At 50.7% G+C, this 16,544-nt stretch overlaps 2 protein-coding genes across 5 annotated transcripts in view; one reads left to right on the top strand and one right to left on the bottom strand.

Annotated features, from left to right (window-relative positions):
* Positions 1–3,223, bottom strand: part of VPS37C (VPS37C subunit of ESCRT-I) — a 28,768-nt gene extending 25,545 nt beyond the window's left edge. Inside the window, exon 1 of one of the 2 annotated variants that reach the window (XM_038564422.1) lies at positions 3,094–3,223. The gene's annotated coding sequence lies outside the window, so the exon portion shown is untranslated. The remainder of the gene's footprint in view (positions 1–3,093) is intronic. The other variant, XM_038564421.1, reaches the window with a different exon arrangement.
* LOC483802 (pepsin F-like) overlaps positions 3,222–16,544 on the top strand; it is a 30,203-nt gene continuing 16,880 nt past the window's right edge. The window contains exons 1-2 of one of the 3 annotated variants that reach the window (XM_038564417.1): positions 3,222–3,732; positions 4,849–5,028. The gene's annotated coding sequence lies outside the window, so the exon portion shown is untranslated. Of the gene's footprint in view, positions 3,733–4,848; positions 5,029–14,143; positions 15,540–16,544 lie in introns of those variants that run through there. The other 2 variants (XM_038564418.1, XM_038564419.1) reach the window with 2 other exon arrangements.

Here is a 16,544-nt window from a genome sequence, read left to right as displayed (position 1 = left end):
TAGTGATGTTGAATATCTTCATATACTTATTGGTCATTTGTCTATCTTCTTCAGAGAAACATCTATTCAAGTCCTTTGCCTATTTTATTCAGATCACTTTTTTTTTGAGTTGTAGTTCTGTATTATATATTGTATACCAATCCAGTAATTTTTTAAAAGCTGGATTGGCTATTTTAATAGGAGACAAAGTAGATTCAGAACAAAGACTATTACCAGGGATTGAAAGGGTCAATTCATCAAACAAATAACATCCAAAGTGTTTATGTACTTAATAACAGAGCTTCAAAATACATGAAGCAAAAACTGATAAAATTACAAGGAAAAACGGATAGATCAACCATTATAGTCGTTAAGTTTCAATGACCCTTTTTCACTGATAGAACAAGCTGACAGAAAAGCAGTAAGAAGTTATGACTTGAACAGCGCTACCAACCAACTTAACAGATATTGATCCAATACTCCACTCAACGAAGCAGAAAACATGTTTTTCCCAAGTGTTTACAGAGCATTTACCAGGGAAGACCCTATCCTGGGCATTAAAGCAAGTCTCAGTCCATTAAAACATTTCACATACAAAGTACATCCTCTGTTTACAAAGAAATTAAGTGAGAAATCAGTGTTTACTGGACAGAAAGAAAATAAAGTAATAGTATAATGCTGACTTTGCATCTTCTACTACTTGTAATCCAGCCAAGGGGAGAGTAGATACATTAAATGTCTTCGATGCTAGGCATACCTGATCTGGGCTTTCTGTTTGATGTGTTTATGGTTGAGTCTCCCCTTCTCTCTCTTCTCCAGCCCATCCTAAGCCCCAGCCCCGTCTGCCTTTGCCACTGTCACTTGTCAGTACCAGCAAAATCATGACGAACCTGTTTGGTCTTTGCTTAAGTCTCTCACAGAAACCAGCGAAGGGGAAGAGAGATGCAGTAGAGGGAGCACCAGCTAAGTATACATGCCTTTTAAAGCACCCAAATCCTCAAAGGCATTGCCATTACAGAGATCTCTGAGTTATAGGGCAACTATCCAGGAACAAACCGGAACCTTAAGAAAACTCTAGACTCTGAGCAGAAACTAACAGGATTTTGGAACAACAGAGATCCAGTGGGATTACAACGAGATTTTCAATGATTATGTCAGCCTGGATAAAGCTGACTGGTACTGGCCCAAAGTATTCGGAAATAATTCACATTTCATTAGGCCAATGCCCTTTCGATGGCAGATTCACGCCAGATTAGCAGATTTCACAGCAATAAGTAGAAGGCAAAAGAGATTCCTTAGAGACAATCTCAGTTTCCAGTATAGAAAATCTACAAACTCCTTAAACTGGTGCTTCCCAAATTTGACTTTCAAAACGAATCTCTCAGTGCATATGTGAAAAATCTTGATTCCTGGGACCGCTGCTCCAGACAATCTCCAGAGGTTTGGCTTCATATTTTTAATAAGCGTCACAGATGATTAAAAAAAAAAAGTATTTATTTATTTTAGAGAAAGAGAGTGAGCAAGAGGAGGAGCAGAGGGGGAAGAGAGTGAATCCTCAAGCAGACTCCCTGAGTGCAGTGCCCAACACGGGGCTCCATTCCAGGGCCCCAAGACCATGACCGGAGCTGAAGCCAAGAGGTAAACGCTCGAGTCACCCAGGCTCCCCTAAGCATCACTGATGATTCTTAAGGTCCAGCAAGAACATTAGCTTTGAAATGAGACTAACAGGTTAAAAATCCCAACTCAGTGCTTCCTGGCTGGGTGACCATTATATAACATCTCTGCAACTCGCTTTCCTGTAAAATGGGATCACCACCTACCCTGAAGTATTCTCAGAACTCATTGTGTTCCCAAAGCCCCTAGAACAGTGCCAAAAGCACATGGCAGTCAAGCGAGATACCAGAGCTAGTACCACCTAAAAACCAGCCAGCAGAAGCTGTCCAGATAAAGAAATCCAAAATGAAATTTCTACCCAAAGGCACCAAGCCAGTTTCCGAGATGATCGAGGGAAAAAAGCCTTTCTGGGCACCATGACCACCAGGAACAAAGACTCTCACTTCAGCAGCCAAGGTTCACCCAGGCCCTTCCTCCCACCCAGAACCACAAGGTCCAGGCCTGGGCAAGGCTGTAGCTTTGCACGACAGGCAGGCAAAGGAAGTCCTTCCTCCCCAAATCCCTGTCATTGAAACCTTCGGCTCTAGGGCCTCTATACAGTCCTGAGAGTCAGGTGGCAGCAACTTGGGTGCACTGGCAGTAAACAAGACTCCTGGAAAAGAGGCGAGGAGCCAATGAAAGAAGTGGAAAAGCCTTGAGTCAGCAACAGGATTACTGAGACGCTGCTAGAGTGAAGGGAAGGGAGTCTATGAAGTGTCCTGGGCCAAAGGAATACATTTCCAGGGTGGGTGAGGCCAGACCCTGTACTGAGACAGCACAGCCTTGGGGACCGAAACTGCAAGGTGTAGGGTCATCTGTGCCAGTGACTCACGACAGAGCCTCGGGTAACTCCTTCTCCCAGGCGCAAAGTGGGAAAATAAGCACCGTTATTGGCCGTGGGGGAAGCAATGAGGAGGAAGCAGGTCCCCATGGGAGATGCGCAGACCCACACACGCCCCCCTGCCCTCTGTACCCGGGAGGACCCGGACCTATAGCGCACGGAGATGTACACAGACCCGTAGGTGCGCAGGCGCAGGCACAGGCAGGAGCCGCGGCCGGGAGTCACCGCGACCCTGCTCTGCACTGGCCTCCCCTGCGTGCCCCCTGCTAAGGCGGCGCCCACCCCGAGGCCTGCCTCCCGGTCTGTGCAATGGGCAAACTGGCTCTGACTGCGAGGCAGGGTGCTCCAGTACGGGCGGGGGGCGGCGGGGGGCGGCGGGGGGCGGCGGGGGGCGGGGCCGCGGGCGCCACCTGCGGCGGGAAGGGAGGGGAGCGCGCTAGGGGCGGGGGCGCCGGCCGACCTCCCTCCCGCGGCGAGGGGCAGGGGCGCCGGCGCAGTCACGCGCCCCTCGCGCCCAATCACCGGCCTCGGCCCAGGCGAGGCGGACAGGCGGGGGCGCGCCAGGAGCCGCTGCCAGCACCACCTCCTTCCCCGTCCTCGCCCCTCCCGGGTCCGCTCACCTGCCCCGGCCGCCGCCGCCGCCGCCGCCGTCGCGGGTTAAACCACCGCCCGCGCCCACACTTCCGGGGCCCGCTGGCCCGCCCCTTCCGCCGGATGTGACGTCCCCCGACATCCGGGCCGGGAGCGGGGCCGCGCCGCCGTCCTCGCAGCTCGCCGGGAGGCCCCGCACGTCTGCCCCGCGCTTCCCCGGCACCGCGGACACCCGCAGGGCCCCCCGGGCCGACCCGACGGAGTCCCCGCGAGCCCCTCCCGCGAGCCGCTGGCCCCGGCGCCGCCCGCGCAGGCCTCCGCCCGCCTCTGGGAGGGGCGCCGCCCTCGGGCCGACTGTGCCCCCTGGACGAGTGCGCCTGCGCGGACGCCCCGCCGGGAGCCCCGCGGGGGGGGGGGAGGGGGGAGGGGCGCAGTCCGGTGTCGCGCGGCTCGACTCGGGGGCTTCGCTCAAAGCCGCCCGCAGGGAGCCCGGGAGGAGGCGAGCGAGACCCCAGCACCCGGGAACGCCCTGGACGGTGAGACCGCGCCCGCCCACGCCGTTGGGCCCCGGGACGCGAGTGGCCGCGGGCCTGTGTCCTCCCGGGCAGGTCCTCGGAACAGCTCTGCGTGGTTTGCCAAGGCCCTGGACCGCACCTGCAGCCCGCGCTGTGAGTAGTGCTTGACAGACCTTCCACATCCTCCTTGCCCCGAATCTAGGGGCTGCAGGCCGGGGAGAAGGACCCCGGAGCTGGCCCGCGCTCTCTTCTCCGGGCAGCCCCGTTCTGTCCCTCCGCAGGGTCCATGCAGCAGCTCTAGTAAAAGTGGGGCCCCAGGAGGAGGGCTTCGGAGAATTCACACGCGTTGAATTAAGACCATCCTTGCTAGTGATAGAGACCAAAACTCCGAACAGCTTCTGAAGAGCGGGAGTCGTTGGGCCGCATGACCAGAGAGCGCTGCGAGAGCACCGGGCACAGCAGCATTCAGAGTCTCATCCCCCTGTATCTGACTCGGTCTTTCTTTTGTGATATCAAAATTCTCTTCAGCAGATAGTCTCAAAATTTCTATGTCCGATTCTAGAGAGAATGGACCTGATTGGCGGTGGCACCACCACTGCCCCTGTAGGGCAGAGCTCCCGCTTTCTGGCCACTTCCTGGCTGCCAGGTGTAGCCTGTGGATTAAGGACCCTTGGACCAGAGGATCACGCTTCACTCACTGTTCACCCCTGGAGCGCAGAGCGGATCATGAGGGAGGCAGCCTCGGCTACTGACTTATTTGAGGGATACCATGGTTGCTTTTTGCAAACATCTCACTCTGAACATGATGTTAGAGCAGCTCACGTTGATAGCAGCTTTCAGAAAACCGTATTGGAACTGTTTCTGAGTGGCGGGGCGGACCAGGGCGGATGACCTTAACGCTGCGTCATAAACCTTTCGTGCTATATAATTTTTAATCTTGTGCATATGTTACTTTGGTAGTAAAAAAGAAAAAAAGAAAAGACAAAACAGAGGGCTCCTGGGCGGCTCTGACAGTTGAACATCTGACTCTTGATTTCAGCTCAGGTCATGATCTCAGGGTTTTGAGACCAAGCCCTGCATCTGGCTCCATGCTGGGCGTGGAGCCTGCTCAGGATTCTTTCTCTCTCCCTCTCCCTCTGCCTGTCCCCCACCTGCACGTGTGCACTACCACATTCTTGCTCTCTAAAAAAAAAAAAAAATTAGTACTACTGATGGATTAGCTTGAGTTTCATTCAGCAATCCTTTCACTCACTGGTACTGTGTTGGCAGGTGAAATAGGTACATGACACTTGGAGGTCACCTTGACCTGTGAATTGACCCTGGAATGGTGGCCATACCTGCAGGCACAACAGAACAGAAAGAGCCTGAGCCCTGATACGGTGGAGCTTCATGACACTGCTGGATGCTCACCTCCAGACTTTCACAGGGGAGGGAAATAAACCATCTTGTGTAAGCCACTCTTGTTCTGGGTTTTCTGTCACTCATGCCCTTCGGGCGTTAGACTCCACTTCTGGAAAGCCCTTCTTGTACTCAAGACTGGGAAAGTTCCCTCATGCATGTTCTTCAAACACCCCCCCCCCCCCCCCCACTTTTCTGTCTCTTAGCATTTACTACATTTTTGTGTAACTGACCATTCTCTCCCCCTGGATGCTATTTCCATAAGGACAGGCAGAACTTTTCTGCCAATGCTAGAAACTCCTAAAACAATGACAGTAATGACTTGTAAATGTGACAGACACAATGATTCCAGCCAAGGTGTTGAGGGGAAAAGACAAACTACTGCCTACTTTACATATCAAACAGGTCATTGCCAAGTCATCCGTTGGGGTGGGTGGGTGAGGGGAGCTGCTGGGCCTTCTGAATAACCAAAGATGGAGAATTAGGGCAAAGGACAGAGGGAGGGAGAAATGGCAGAAAACTCCAGTCATCTGAGGCAGATGGCAACGGAAGAGGGTGCTTTCCCTACCATGTTACCTCCTATTTTCCACTCCAGGCTCTTTTCATCCCCACCTGGCTCTAGCCCACCCCCTTTGGTCCTGGTGGTGTCCGATCCCTGGCACTTCTATCCCTATACAGTGCCTCAGTTATACCCAACGTCGTTCATGTTTCAAAGTGACCCTGATACATGTAAAAGAGAGGGGGAGAGAGAGGAAGAGAAGACTACTCCTTACTCTTCTCTCATTTTTTCATTCCACATTTCATTCACTGCTGAGGACTGTAGATACAAAGGAGAAGGACACCGTCTCCAGCCCCAGGGAAGATGCATTGCTGGTTGGAATTTGAGAGGACACAGGAGATCTCCCTTCCCCAAGATACCTCAGTCCTTCAGATGATCAAGAACAAAAAAAAATAGTAAAGTCGAAATATTCATTATGTTTCCTCTCTACCTCCTACTACAAAGTGTTTAGCTCCTCAGAACAGGATCTTGTTAGGTCCATGGTTGACTAGTTGAAAAGTGATGTGAACAGAAATGAGGAGGGCTGGACAGGGAGGTCAGAATTTGAGGTGTATCAAAGAAGATACTGGAGAAGCTGAGGTAAGGGGCGGGGGGAGGGGTGGTATTTAGGAACTGGCTGGATAAGCAGTTTTTAAAGGAACTTTCGCCATGTGGTACACACAATCCCCAATTCAGCCTTCATATCTTCAGTGAACACTTGGTCTTGTTTTTTTTTCTGGACTTGAAAGTCAGATTATTCTGGCTGGGTTTCTCACTTGGGCCCATTCCTCCTGGCTTCCCCTCCATGCTCAGCAGTCATGCCTGCACTACTCAGAAGGGAACTGTGCCACTGAGGCAGGGGTTGGTAGCTGCCAACAGAGTCATACACTCTCTTGCTTTCCTTAAAAATTAGAGTTTATTTTCTTTTATGGCAATATGCCCAATAGCTTTAAAAAGCTGCATTTACCAACCTCCTTTGCTGTTAGTTATGATTGGATGACTAGAGGTGCCCAAGTGGCACAGTGGGTTAAGCATCTGACTCTTGATCTCAGCTCAGGTCTTGATCTCAGGGTCCTAGTTCAAGCCTCCTGTCGAGATAAATAACTGAGTGACTTTGTGATCTAAGCAGATGGATTGAGAAGAGTTATTTGGAAGGCTGCTTTAAAGGAGCTGAGTCGGGATCCCTGGGTGGCGCAGCGGTTTGGCGCCTGCATTTGGCCCAGGGCGCGATCCTGGAGACCCGGGATCGAATCCCACGTCGGGCTCCCGGTACATGGAGCCTGCTTCTCCCTCTGCCTGTGTCTCTGCCTCTCTGTCTCTCTCTGTGTGACTATCATGAATAAATAAATAAAATCTTTAAAAAAAAAATAAAAAAATAAAGGAGCTGAGTCAAAAAAAATAAATAAATAAAGGAGCTGAGTCACCTGAGATGTGAGTCCTTTTGTCTTCCCCACCTTCTTCTCAACTGACTGCTGCTTCAATTTCAGATGTGATGGCTGGAATTCTTGCAACTGTATTGGACCATGAGGTGACCTAAAAAGTGGAAACCATTGAAGCTGTGGATGGCCTACCCCCAGATTGGTTTAAGTGGGAGGGGGAAAAAATCTAGTTTATCTTGTTATGGTTACTTTAGGTTTTTTTGTTATGTGTGCCCAAATTTAAACATGCTATGGTTAGTATAGTACTGCTTTATTATTATTTGGTTGGGTTTGGTAAATTAATTTATATTTTACAAATTTCTTTCCTCTATTATTCTATTAAATTCACACACAAAAAAACACACACATACACATATACACATACACTCTTGTATCAATGCAAAATTGTGATTATAAACATACATGCTTTCTTAAAATATAGCTTTTGGATTTTTTTTCTTTTCGTTTTTTGCCTTCGGTTTCCCTCCTTATTAACAGCCTAGTGTATGTCCTCTCATATAATCTCATCCAAATCTGAGTCTACTGGCCAAAAGAGGCTGAGGAGCAGGGTAGAGAGAAGCAAAGAAAAGTAAAGTATAGGCACATGAATGAAGGTGAGGACCATTACTACTTGTCCTAAACCTAGCTGGATCAGGCTTCCCCACCCCTCTCGAGCCCCTGCCCCAAGTTACTGTGACGATGCAATTTACTTTGGTCCCTGCAACCTGCACAGAGGTTACTGGATGTCACTTCCGGGTAGAAGCCTTCACAAATCGGGGTCCAATTTGCTGTGCATCCATTTCTCTTGCATCAAGAGGGCACATCCATCAGCTTCTCTCCCCACGTGACTGACAAGCAGTCCCCTGCTAACCCGTGTCAGGTGGGAATGAGCAATGAACCTTAGTTGTGTTGACCCACTGAGATCTGGGGGTGGTTATGTCTTCAAAGAGTAACAGTTTATCTGCACTGAATGAGGAGAGCATAACAGATGTTAATTGTTTCGTTCTTCCCTTAGGAATCAAACCCCTAGCCTAGGGCCACTCAGCTAAAGAGTATATTTCCTAGCCTCTATTTTACCTAAAAGTACTCCAGTGACTTCATTAGAGCCAATGAGCTATGAGTAGAAATAATATTTACAATTACTGGCTATGTTCTTTAAGAAATGGGGTATATCCTGCTCCCCTTCTCTACTTCCTGCTAGGTGGAATACAGATTTAATGACAGGAGCTAGAGCAACCACATTAGACCAAGAGATGAATATCACATGTTGAAGATGGCAAAGCAGTGAGAAAGAATTTGGGTCCCCCCCCCATCACTGGGGAACCACCTGGAGTATTATTACATGAGAGAGATGAAATTGTATTTTATTTAACCCTCGGTTATTTAGGCTTTGGTTACAGAAGGTGAGCCTACAACCTAATACCCAATCCATGTGTTAGCCTTGTTTTGACAATTAGAGTGTGGAGAATGGAAACCATATCTCCCAGGGTGCCTGGGTAGCTCAGTAAGTTAAGCATCTGACTCTTGGTTTCAGCTCAGTTCACAGTCTCTTGGTTGTGAGATGGAGCCCTGCATCAGGCTCCGTGCTGAGCATGGAGTCTGCTTCAGATTCTCTCTCCCCCCTCCCTCCCCTCTGCTCTCCCCACCCCCACCAGCTTGAGCATGTGCACACACACACTCTCTCTCTCATATAAATAAATAAAATATTTTAGAAACCGTATCTCCTTCCATGGACTTATGAAAGAGTCAAGTGAAATCCCTGCCCTCGGGTTGCCTGAAAAAGAAAACGATCTTACATCTTCTTAGGTCAGCTTCCCCAGAAGTAGCCCAAAAGATGAGGTTTCATGTAGGGGAGGTTTATTTCAAAGTTGCTCTTCGAGAAACCAGTAAGGGACAGGGGAAGCAGAATAGGGAAGGGACCAAGCCAAGTCTGGGTGTGATTCTGCGCAAGTCCTGCAGAGGGAAGCTCTAGCCTGCTCCCAGAGGGAACCCTGGAAAGTAAATCCTGCCTTGAAAATTGCCCAACCCAAGGCCAGGGAGCTGGGCTCTCACACTGCCACAAGCTCCTCGGCCGCCTGATTGCTGCCTTGTGACCCTAGGGCTGTAGTAGTAGATCCTCCAAAGACAAGTCACAGGTACAGCTAGAAATAAAAGCATGCCAAAGCCAGGGAAAATGCAACCTCAGATAATGTCCAGGCATCCTGTACCACCTCTGCTCTGGCCAGCGTGGCTCAAGGGGGAGAGCCTCTTCTAGCCTCTAGAGTAAGACATTCTGGTGAACCAGGGAAGAACCATAAGCTGAGCAGGAGCACATATCACCTCAGCATTTAAATGTCCACACACCCCACATTCATACACATGCTTACTCATTTACACACACACATGCCAGTTTTTTAAGAGCAAGAAGGAGGGTGTGCTGTGATTGCCGATGCAGTTATGAAGTGCTCAGCAAAATAAGCCAGGCTCAGTCTCCAGCCTGGGCCCCCAGAAACGTGAAGCCTTGAGTCCCACCGCAGCTCCCCACACTCGCATCTTCACAGGCTTTGGGATGGGCCATGGTAAGGTCCCAGTCAACCACAGCTCCCCAGGCCCTAGGGCCAGCTGGTGTCAGAATGAAAGGACAGCCTCTCTTCCAGGCAGCAGGCCCCAGGCAGACCCCACCAGAGGGCAGTCAGGCAGCTTCCCATTCATCCCAGGCTGGATAGTCCCACAGAGCCCAACACCGAGCAGCTAGTGAGAGGCTGACTTGGGCCTCAGACGTGGGCCTCACAATGCCTCTGAGCTCCAGTTGCTTTGTAATTCAGTGGCATTGGTCCAAGGTGACCGTGGCCTAGTCCTTTCTGTTCTCTGGGCCTTGACCTATAAAGCTAGAGATGGAACCAAATGGCCCCTCAATCATGACATTGCGCTAAGACTCAGCTCCTTCTTAACCCCTAAATCCCAGACAGGCTTCCCACGTACAGCAGTGTAACAGGTATAAATCTAGGTCCAAACTACATGATCAACTTTGTGTAATATTTACATAGCACCTACCAAGATTTGAAGCACCCTGTGCATACAAATGCATGAGGTTCTGCTATTATTCCTTCTTTAAAGATAGTGAGGGGTACCTGGCTGAGGTAGAGCAAGGGACTCTTGATCTCAGGGTCCTGAGTTTGAGCCCCATGATGGGCGTAGAGCCTACTTTAAAAAATAAATAAATAATAAATAATAAATATGGTAAACACGAGGCCCAGAGAGAGGAAGTGAGTTGTCCAAGTTCACACAGCTACTAAAGACCAAGCTAGGATGTGAACCCAGTCCATCCGGCTCCAGCACTGTGTTCTTAAATGCTCCGCTCTGCTCCCTCTCCTTTTTTTTTTTTTTTTTAATTTATTTAATCATGAGAGAGACGAGAGAGAGAGAGAGAGAGAGAGAGAGAGAGAGAGAGGCGGAGACACAGGCAGAGGGAGAAGCAGGCTCCATGCAGGGAGCCTGATGTGGGACTCGATCCCGGGTCTCCAGGATCACACCCCGGGCCGAAGGCAGGCATCAACTGCTGAGCCACCCAGGGATCCCCCTCCCTCTCCTTTGGTAAGCAAGGTCACATACTCCCACTTCTCTAACTCACGTGCAATCTTCCCTTCCTTCCAGGCCACTCTTCCTCCTCCTCCACAGAACCCAGTGAGATTTGCATACTACTGTGGTGCCAGGAAAAAATTAGGTTGGGGTCCAGACAACATGAGGGTCACTCTTTTTTTTTTTTTTTTTAAGATTTATTTATTTATGATAGACAGAGAGAGAGAGAGAGAGGCAGAGACAGGCTCCATGCCGGGAGCCCAACGTGGGACCCGATCCTGGGACTCCAGGATCGCGCCCTGGGCCAAAGGCAGGCGCCAAACCGCTGAGCCACCCAGGGATCCCCCATGAGGGTCACTCTTAAGCCAGAGCTCCCCCAGCTATGTACAGTGACATGCCAATGCCCTCTGTCTCTGGGCAGGTCACACAGGTGCCCCTCCCAGGGCCCCGGCAGGGACAAGGGCCGGTCCTCAGGGGTCCCACCAGCTCCTCTGAAGGCCACATGCTCAGCACCCACCTACCTACAATTACTGCCCCTTCCTGCAGAGCTGAGTGGGAGAGAGCCAGCTTTGGCCGTGCATGGAAGCCACCACCCCTGTGTCACCCAGGAGAGCTTCTTCCCGTTTTCCATCCCCGCACCTGCCCCTGAGCCCACCCGCCCCAGTGGGTGCACCCACTGAACTTCACCTCCCAACTGAGCTGGCCAAGGGGCCAGTTTTCTGCAGGGTAGCTCTAGTGCTCAGCAAAGCTGTCATGCTTACTCTCCTGCTGCGGTAAGAACAGGAAGGAGATTAACATTTCCAAATATTACACACACACTCCTTTCTGTGCAGAGTGCTTGGCAAATAGTTCAAGAACAAGAAGATAACAGAAGTTGTTACAAAATTCAGGTTAAATCTGCCTTCCCACAGTTTAAATGTGGTCCTGTTCCACTGTGAAAATTTGCGGTAGAGTAAGGCTAGTCCCTCGTGTTGGCAAAAACCTTTTATTTTTTTTAAAGATTTATTTATTTATTTATGGGGGGGGAGGGAGCAGGCTCCATGTCGGGAGCCCAATGCGGGACTCGATCCCAGGACTCGATCCCAGGACTCGATCCCGGGACTCGATCCCGGGACTCCAGGATCACGCCCTGGGCCAAAGGCAGGCGCCAAACCGCTGAGCCACTCAGGGATCCCCCAGCAAAAACCTTTTAGATTTGAGGGTGGTCTTTCCACCTCGAGGAAACCCTGACTTCCCAGGGTAAATGGCCCTCTGGGACCTCTGTGCCCTCTCCCTCCTCCCTGGCACCCTCCCTCACCGCCCCCCTCCCGAGACCTGTCTGCTCGCTCCCCCACCCACCTCCACAGCCCCCCTGCTCTGTCTTATCCACTCCCTTCCTCTTAAACTCTTTCTTCTCTTGCAGCCTTCTCTGGGGTCTGGCCTCCTTCATGCTCCACAGTCTGTCACCTCACTCACCTACACAGCGCTCCCCATCTCCAGGGATACATTCCACGCTCTTGAACATGGTGTTCAGGGCCCACCCATGACATGGTCTTTGCTTTCCCTTCCCACATTATCCCTTGTATCATTGGTGCTGTCCTCCGGATTTTTCTAGACTTCCTTCTAAATGCATGCTGGATTACACTCCTTGAAATTCAGTGTGGCCATGTGACTTGTTCAGACCTATGAAATTTGAGCAGTAGAGGCACATGTCACTCCTGGTGAACTTTATGATGGCCTGTGTACAAGCTGGCACATGTCCTGCCCCCACCATGGCAACCAGTGGCACTACAGGTGGTGACGTCTCCATCTGTCTGCATCCCTGAGTGGCAACATCTCCAATCACAGCCCCATATACATGACCTGTCATGGACAGACAAAAGACCAAGAAAGAAACAGGGTTTTTTAAAATTATTTTTTAAAGATTTTATTTATTTATTTATTTACTTATTTATTTACTTACTTACTTACTTACTTGAGAGACAGACAGAGATAGCAAGAGAGAAGATGAGATGCTAACCAACTGAGACACCCAGGCACCCAAGAAACATTATTTTTAAGTTGAATGTTGCTTATTGCTGCCCTTTCTGACTGATATAATGTGCCAGGTTGGGCCTATGACTGTTGCAATTCCACCTTGCCAGGCAACCGACCATCCCTTGAGCTTACTGGGATGGCAGGACTGCCCTCTTTGAGTGACATTCTCTGCTCCCCATGCCCACTCAGCAAAATCCTCTGATCCACTGAGACTGAGCACAGTTGCCACCTGTGCAAGGAAGCCTTCCTAACTTTCCACCCAAAGCAACTGAAGAAAAGGAAAAATTCTTCTCTACCCTTAAGGTCTTCTAGCTGGACTAAGATTCAATTGACATGAGACAGATTACAGGAGAAAAAAACCAAAAATTTTATTACATGCCCTCAGAAGCCAAATTATGAAATTGAGATACAAAGAAATGACCATGCCAGGCAGTTTTTATACTTTTTAGACAAAGAGACAATAAATCTGTGAGGAATAGACAGGACAAAGAAAACAACCTTGGGAGGCTCGATTAGAAATTCTAAACAGAGCTTGGACTGGGGCGAATTAGTAAAAAGTAACAAGGATCATCTATATATCCTTCTCGGATCTAAATTTCCCATCTCTGGAGATAAGGGTCTCCTAGAGCAGGGAGGGTACCTTTCACAAGGGAAATTTATTTTTCTGCTTTTATGGGGACAGAGGAGAATCTGAGTGTCCTTCTTGTACAGACTGTCTCTTAAGTAATTTCTATTTAAAATAATATGCTAGGGTGCCTGGGTGGCTCAGTAGGTTAAGCATCTGACTCTTGGTTTCAGCTCAAGTCAAGATCTCAGGGTCATGAAATCTAGCCTCATGTCCAGCTCCTCACTGAGTGTGGGGCCTACTTGAGATCCTCTCTCTCCCTCTGCTCCTCCCCCTGCTCACACTCTAAATAAATAAATCTTTTAAAATAAAATACTAAAATAATCAATAGGCCAAAGTGGCACATTTTGGGACAGCCCGCCCGGGACCCCTGCACAGCATTAGGCATCTTCTTCCTAGGATGCCTGGAGAATGCCTCCTTTATAATCTGGTCACACTTCTGGACCAGAAGGGGCACTGTCAGCCCACTCAGAAAAAGCTGGCCCTTCCAGTGGATGAGCTCCCCAGGGCACGGCTCGGTGACAGATTATGGACTGGACTTCAGGCTACCTTCCCCTGGGCCTGTCAACTGTGTCCAAGGTACAGTCTGCACTCTGTCCCCACCTACCAGGCTCCTCTCCACACAGCGAGCATTTTATGGACTTGGCTTAGGGTACCTTCAAGAAGCATTCCCTGAGGGCGCCTGGTTGGCATAATTGGTTATGCGTCTGATTCTTGATTTTGGCTCAGGTCAAGATCTCAGGGTAGTGGGATCAAGCCCTGTGTCAGGCAATGCCACTGCGCGTGGATTCTACTTAAGAGTATCTCTCTCTCTCCCTCCCCTTCTGTGCTCCTCTCCCCCTGCTCTCACCTGAGCGCTCTCTCCCTCTTAAAAAAAAAAAAAAAAAAAAAAAAAAGTAGTGTTCACTAAAAGAAGAGTCTCTAACATATCTAAAATTATGCCGTCCATTTCCCATCCCTCCCCTCCTATTGCCCCCCCTGCATTGTTTTCTGACCCCCAAGCCCAGCAGTATTTGGCAGCAGAGTGGTCAAGAGCATGGAATTTGCAGTAAAGCAGACCTGGGTTCAAATCGTGACTCTACTACTCACTGCTAGCCATAGCTCCTCAAGGGAGTACTAGAGTCTTCAGGCTCTTTCCCTGGGAGGCTGGAGCAGCCACAGAAGGCCTCACTGAGGAGGGGACTGTGGACACAAGGGCCGAAATGGGGAGAAGGAGCCAGCTGTGCAAAGGGCTGGGAGAAAAACATTCCAAACCACAGAAGAGCAATTGCAGAAGCCCTAGGTAACCAAATTCCATAACTGGCCATGTTTCCACCTCTGGTCTCCTTTCCACACCTGGACATACCAGCACCCGCCAGGAGATGTCTAGGCCACAGGCCACCCAGCATAACCTCCTTGTCACATCCTTCACTTGTGAGTTACCAGCAACGAGCCATCACCTTCATCTCCAGAACCTCGGGAGCTGCCGCGGACCGAGGCAGGAAGACCAGGGCGGTGCTGCCAAGTTGACTCGAGGCACCAGGCTGGGTGGCTAAGCTGGTTATCTCCGGGGATGCAGGGAACGTTACTGCCACCACCAAAGACTCTCAGTCTGCTTGTCCTCCTGGGTGGAACCTCCAGCATGCCGATAGGGCCCAGAGGAAAGTAAACACTCTTGTCTAATCTTCCCCTATGTGATCATAGAGCCGCCTGAGGTGGCCGCTCCCTCAGCCGAATCTGGTCCCTCCGTTTCCTTCTCCTAAGGGGGCCACAGGGCATCGGCGTCGGTACCTGATCTGGAGGCCTGGTGGCTGGAACTCAGCTCACCAGCAGTCGATTTCATCAGTCAGGGCCCTCAAAGCTCCGAGGTCTTTCCTGAGCATCAGACAAGTCCCCTGAACACAGGCTTGTCAGAGCCTCAGACTCAGCCACATAGTCCCTGAAGAATGAATAAGACCCGAGGTCTAAGTTGCCAAAGGCTGAGAGAAATGGTTCGTTGCCCTACATTCAGGCCAGTCCTTGTGATCTGGCAGGGTCGGTGTTGCGTGAACGAGGAGCCGTGGCTCTACGGAGCTGGGCATGAGTCAGGTGCCGTCTGTAGGACAGCTGTAGGACAGCTTCCTGTCTCCTGCCGCCTCCAGCTGGGGCTGTGCCCTCTGTGCCTGGCACCCGGGAGAGACAGCTCTCAACATCACTTTTCTGCTGTCCCAAGAAGCAGGTCTGGTGACAGAAGCAGGCCAGGGTTGAGAAGGAGGGGAAGCACTTCCAGCCCTGGCACCTGCGGGCCTCTGCGAGTCACCCGTGGGGGCTGGCAGCAGTGGATGCCACTGAGCCTTCTCTGAGCTGTCCCGGCTCAGTGCTCTCCCAGCCTGAGGACCAGAGGCCTCGAGTCCCAACACTTCAATATTTTACCTTTTGGCAACCTTTGGTAAGTGACACTCCCTGGCTCCAGTTGCTTCATTCTAGGATGAGTGGATTGGACTCGTTTTAGGACAGCAGATGGTCCAGACTGCATGCCCACGCTGATTAGCGTGACAAGTGGCCGAGGGGTGCATGCTGCTCAGGACGGGCATGTTGCTGAGGCCATATCGAGGGATCAGATTGCCTGGCCATGTCTTCCCTGAACTTGGGGTGGGGTGTGACAGACCAGATGCCATCTAACTCCCACCCATGAACTGGAGGACCCCTGGGCTCTCTCCTGCGGAACATTCTACCCCTTGGAATGGGCTGAGATCAGGTAGTTAAAAGGCAGAAGTTATTGACGGAAAGGTTGTGGATTCCTTCAGCAGAAACACAGGTTAGGACGATGAATCACCTCTCCTAAAGGAATAAATACCAATAAAAGGACTCTGGGTACAAGACAAGACAGGAAGGTCAGAGAAATCAGACAATATTTTAAATGCTTGGGATGACCTGCCCTTTTGCTGTCCAGCTTGAGATGATGCCGACAGCGAGCAGTAATTGGAGGGCCACCGGCTATGGTTATCCCTCTTACAGCTCACTAGCAGTGACTATGGCTCTTATCGCCTCCACGTTTGGAGCAGGAATTCCAGCAGGCAAGATGCCACCTCCATCATTTACTGGAGTCCCTCTGGGGTCCCGCCCAAGCCGACCCCTCTCTGTTACTCCTTCCCCACTTCCCTTCCAAATCTCCCTCCACTTCCATCCCCCCACCCCACCACCACCACCCCCCTTGACTCCCTCCCTACCCAGGCCCATCTGTCACCCTGCCCATGGCCCTAAAGAAGAAGAATCCAGGGAGGGGGGTGTCCAGATGGTTTTTCCTAAAAAAGTCCTCATCCTTTCCACATCCAGGCCCTGACATGGCTCCTCAAAGTCTCAAGGAGGGGCGGGCAGGGGGTAGTTCTCAGGGGAAGAGCCGAGGGGATGAGCAGAGGAGGCTCCCAGTGACTCAGTCAGAGAGGTCCAATCC

This window comes from Canis lupus, chromosome 18 (assembly GCF_011100685.1).
Source record: "Canis lupus familiaris isolate Mischka breed German Shepherd chromosome 18, alternate assembly UU_Cfam_GSD_1.0, whole genome shotgun sequence".
NCBI lineage: Eukaryota > Metazoa > Chordata > Mammalia > Carnivora > Canidae > Canis > Canis lupus.
Note: the sequence above shows the minus strand (reverse complement) of the source record. Positions and strands in the feature narration are given on the sequence as shown.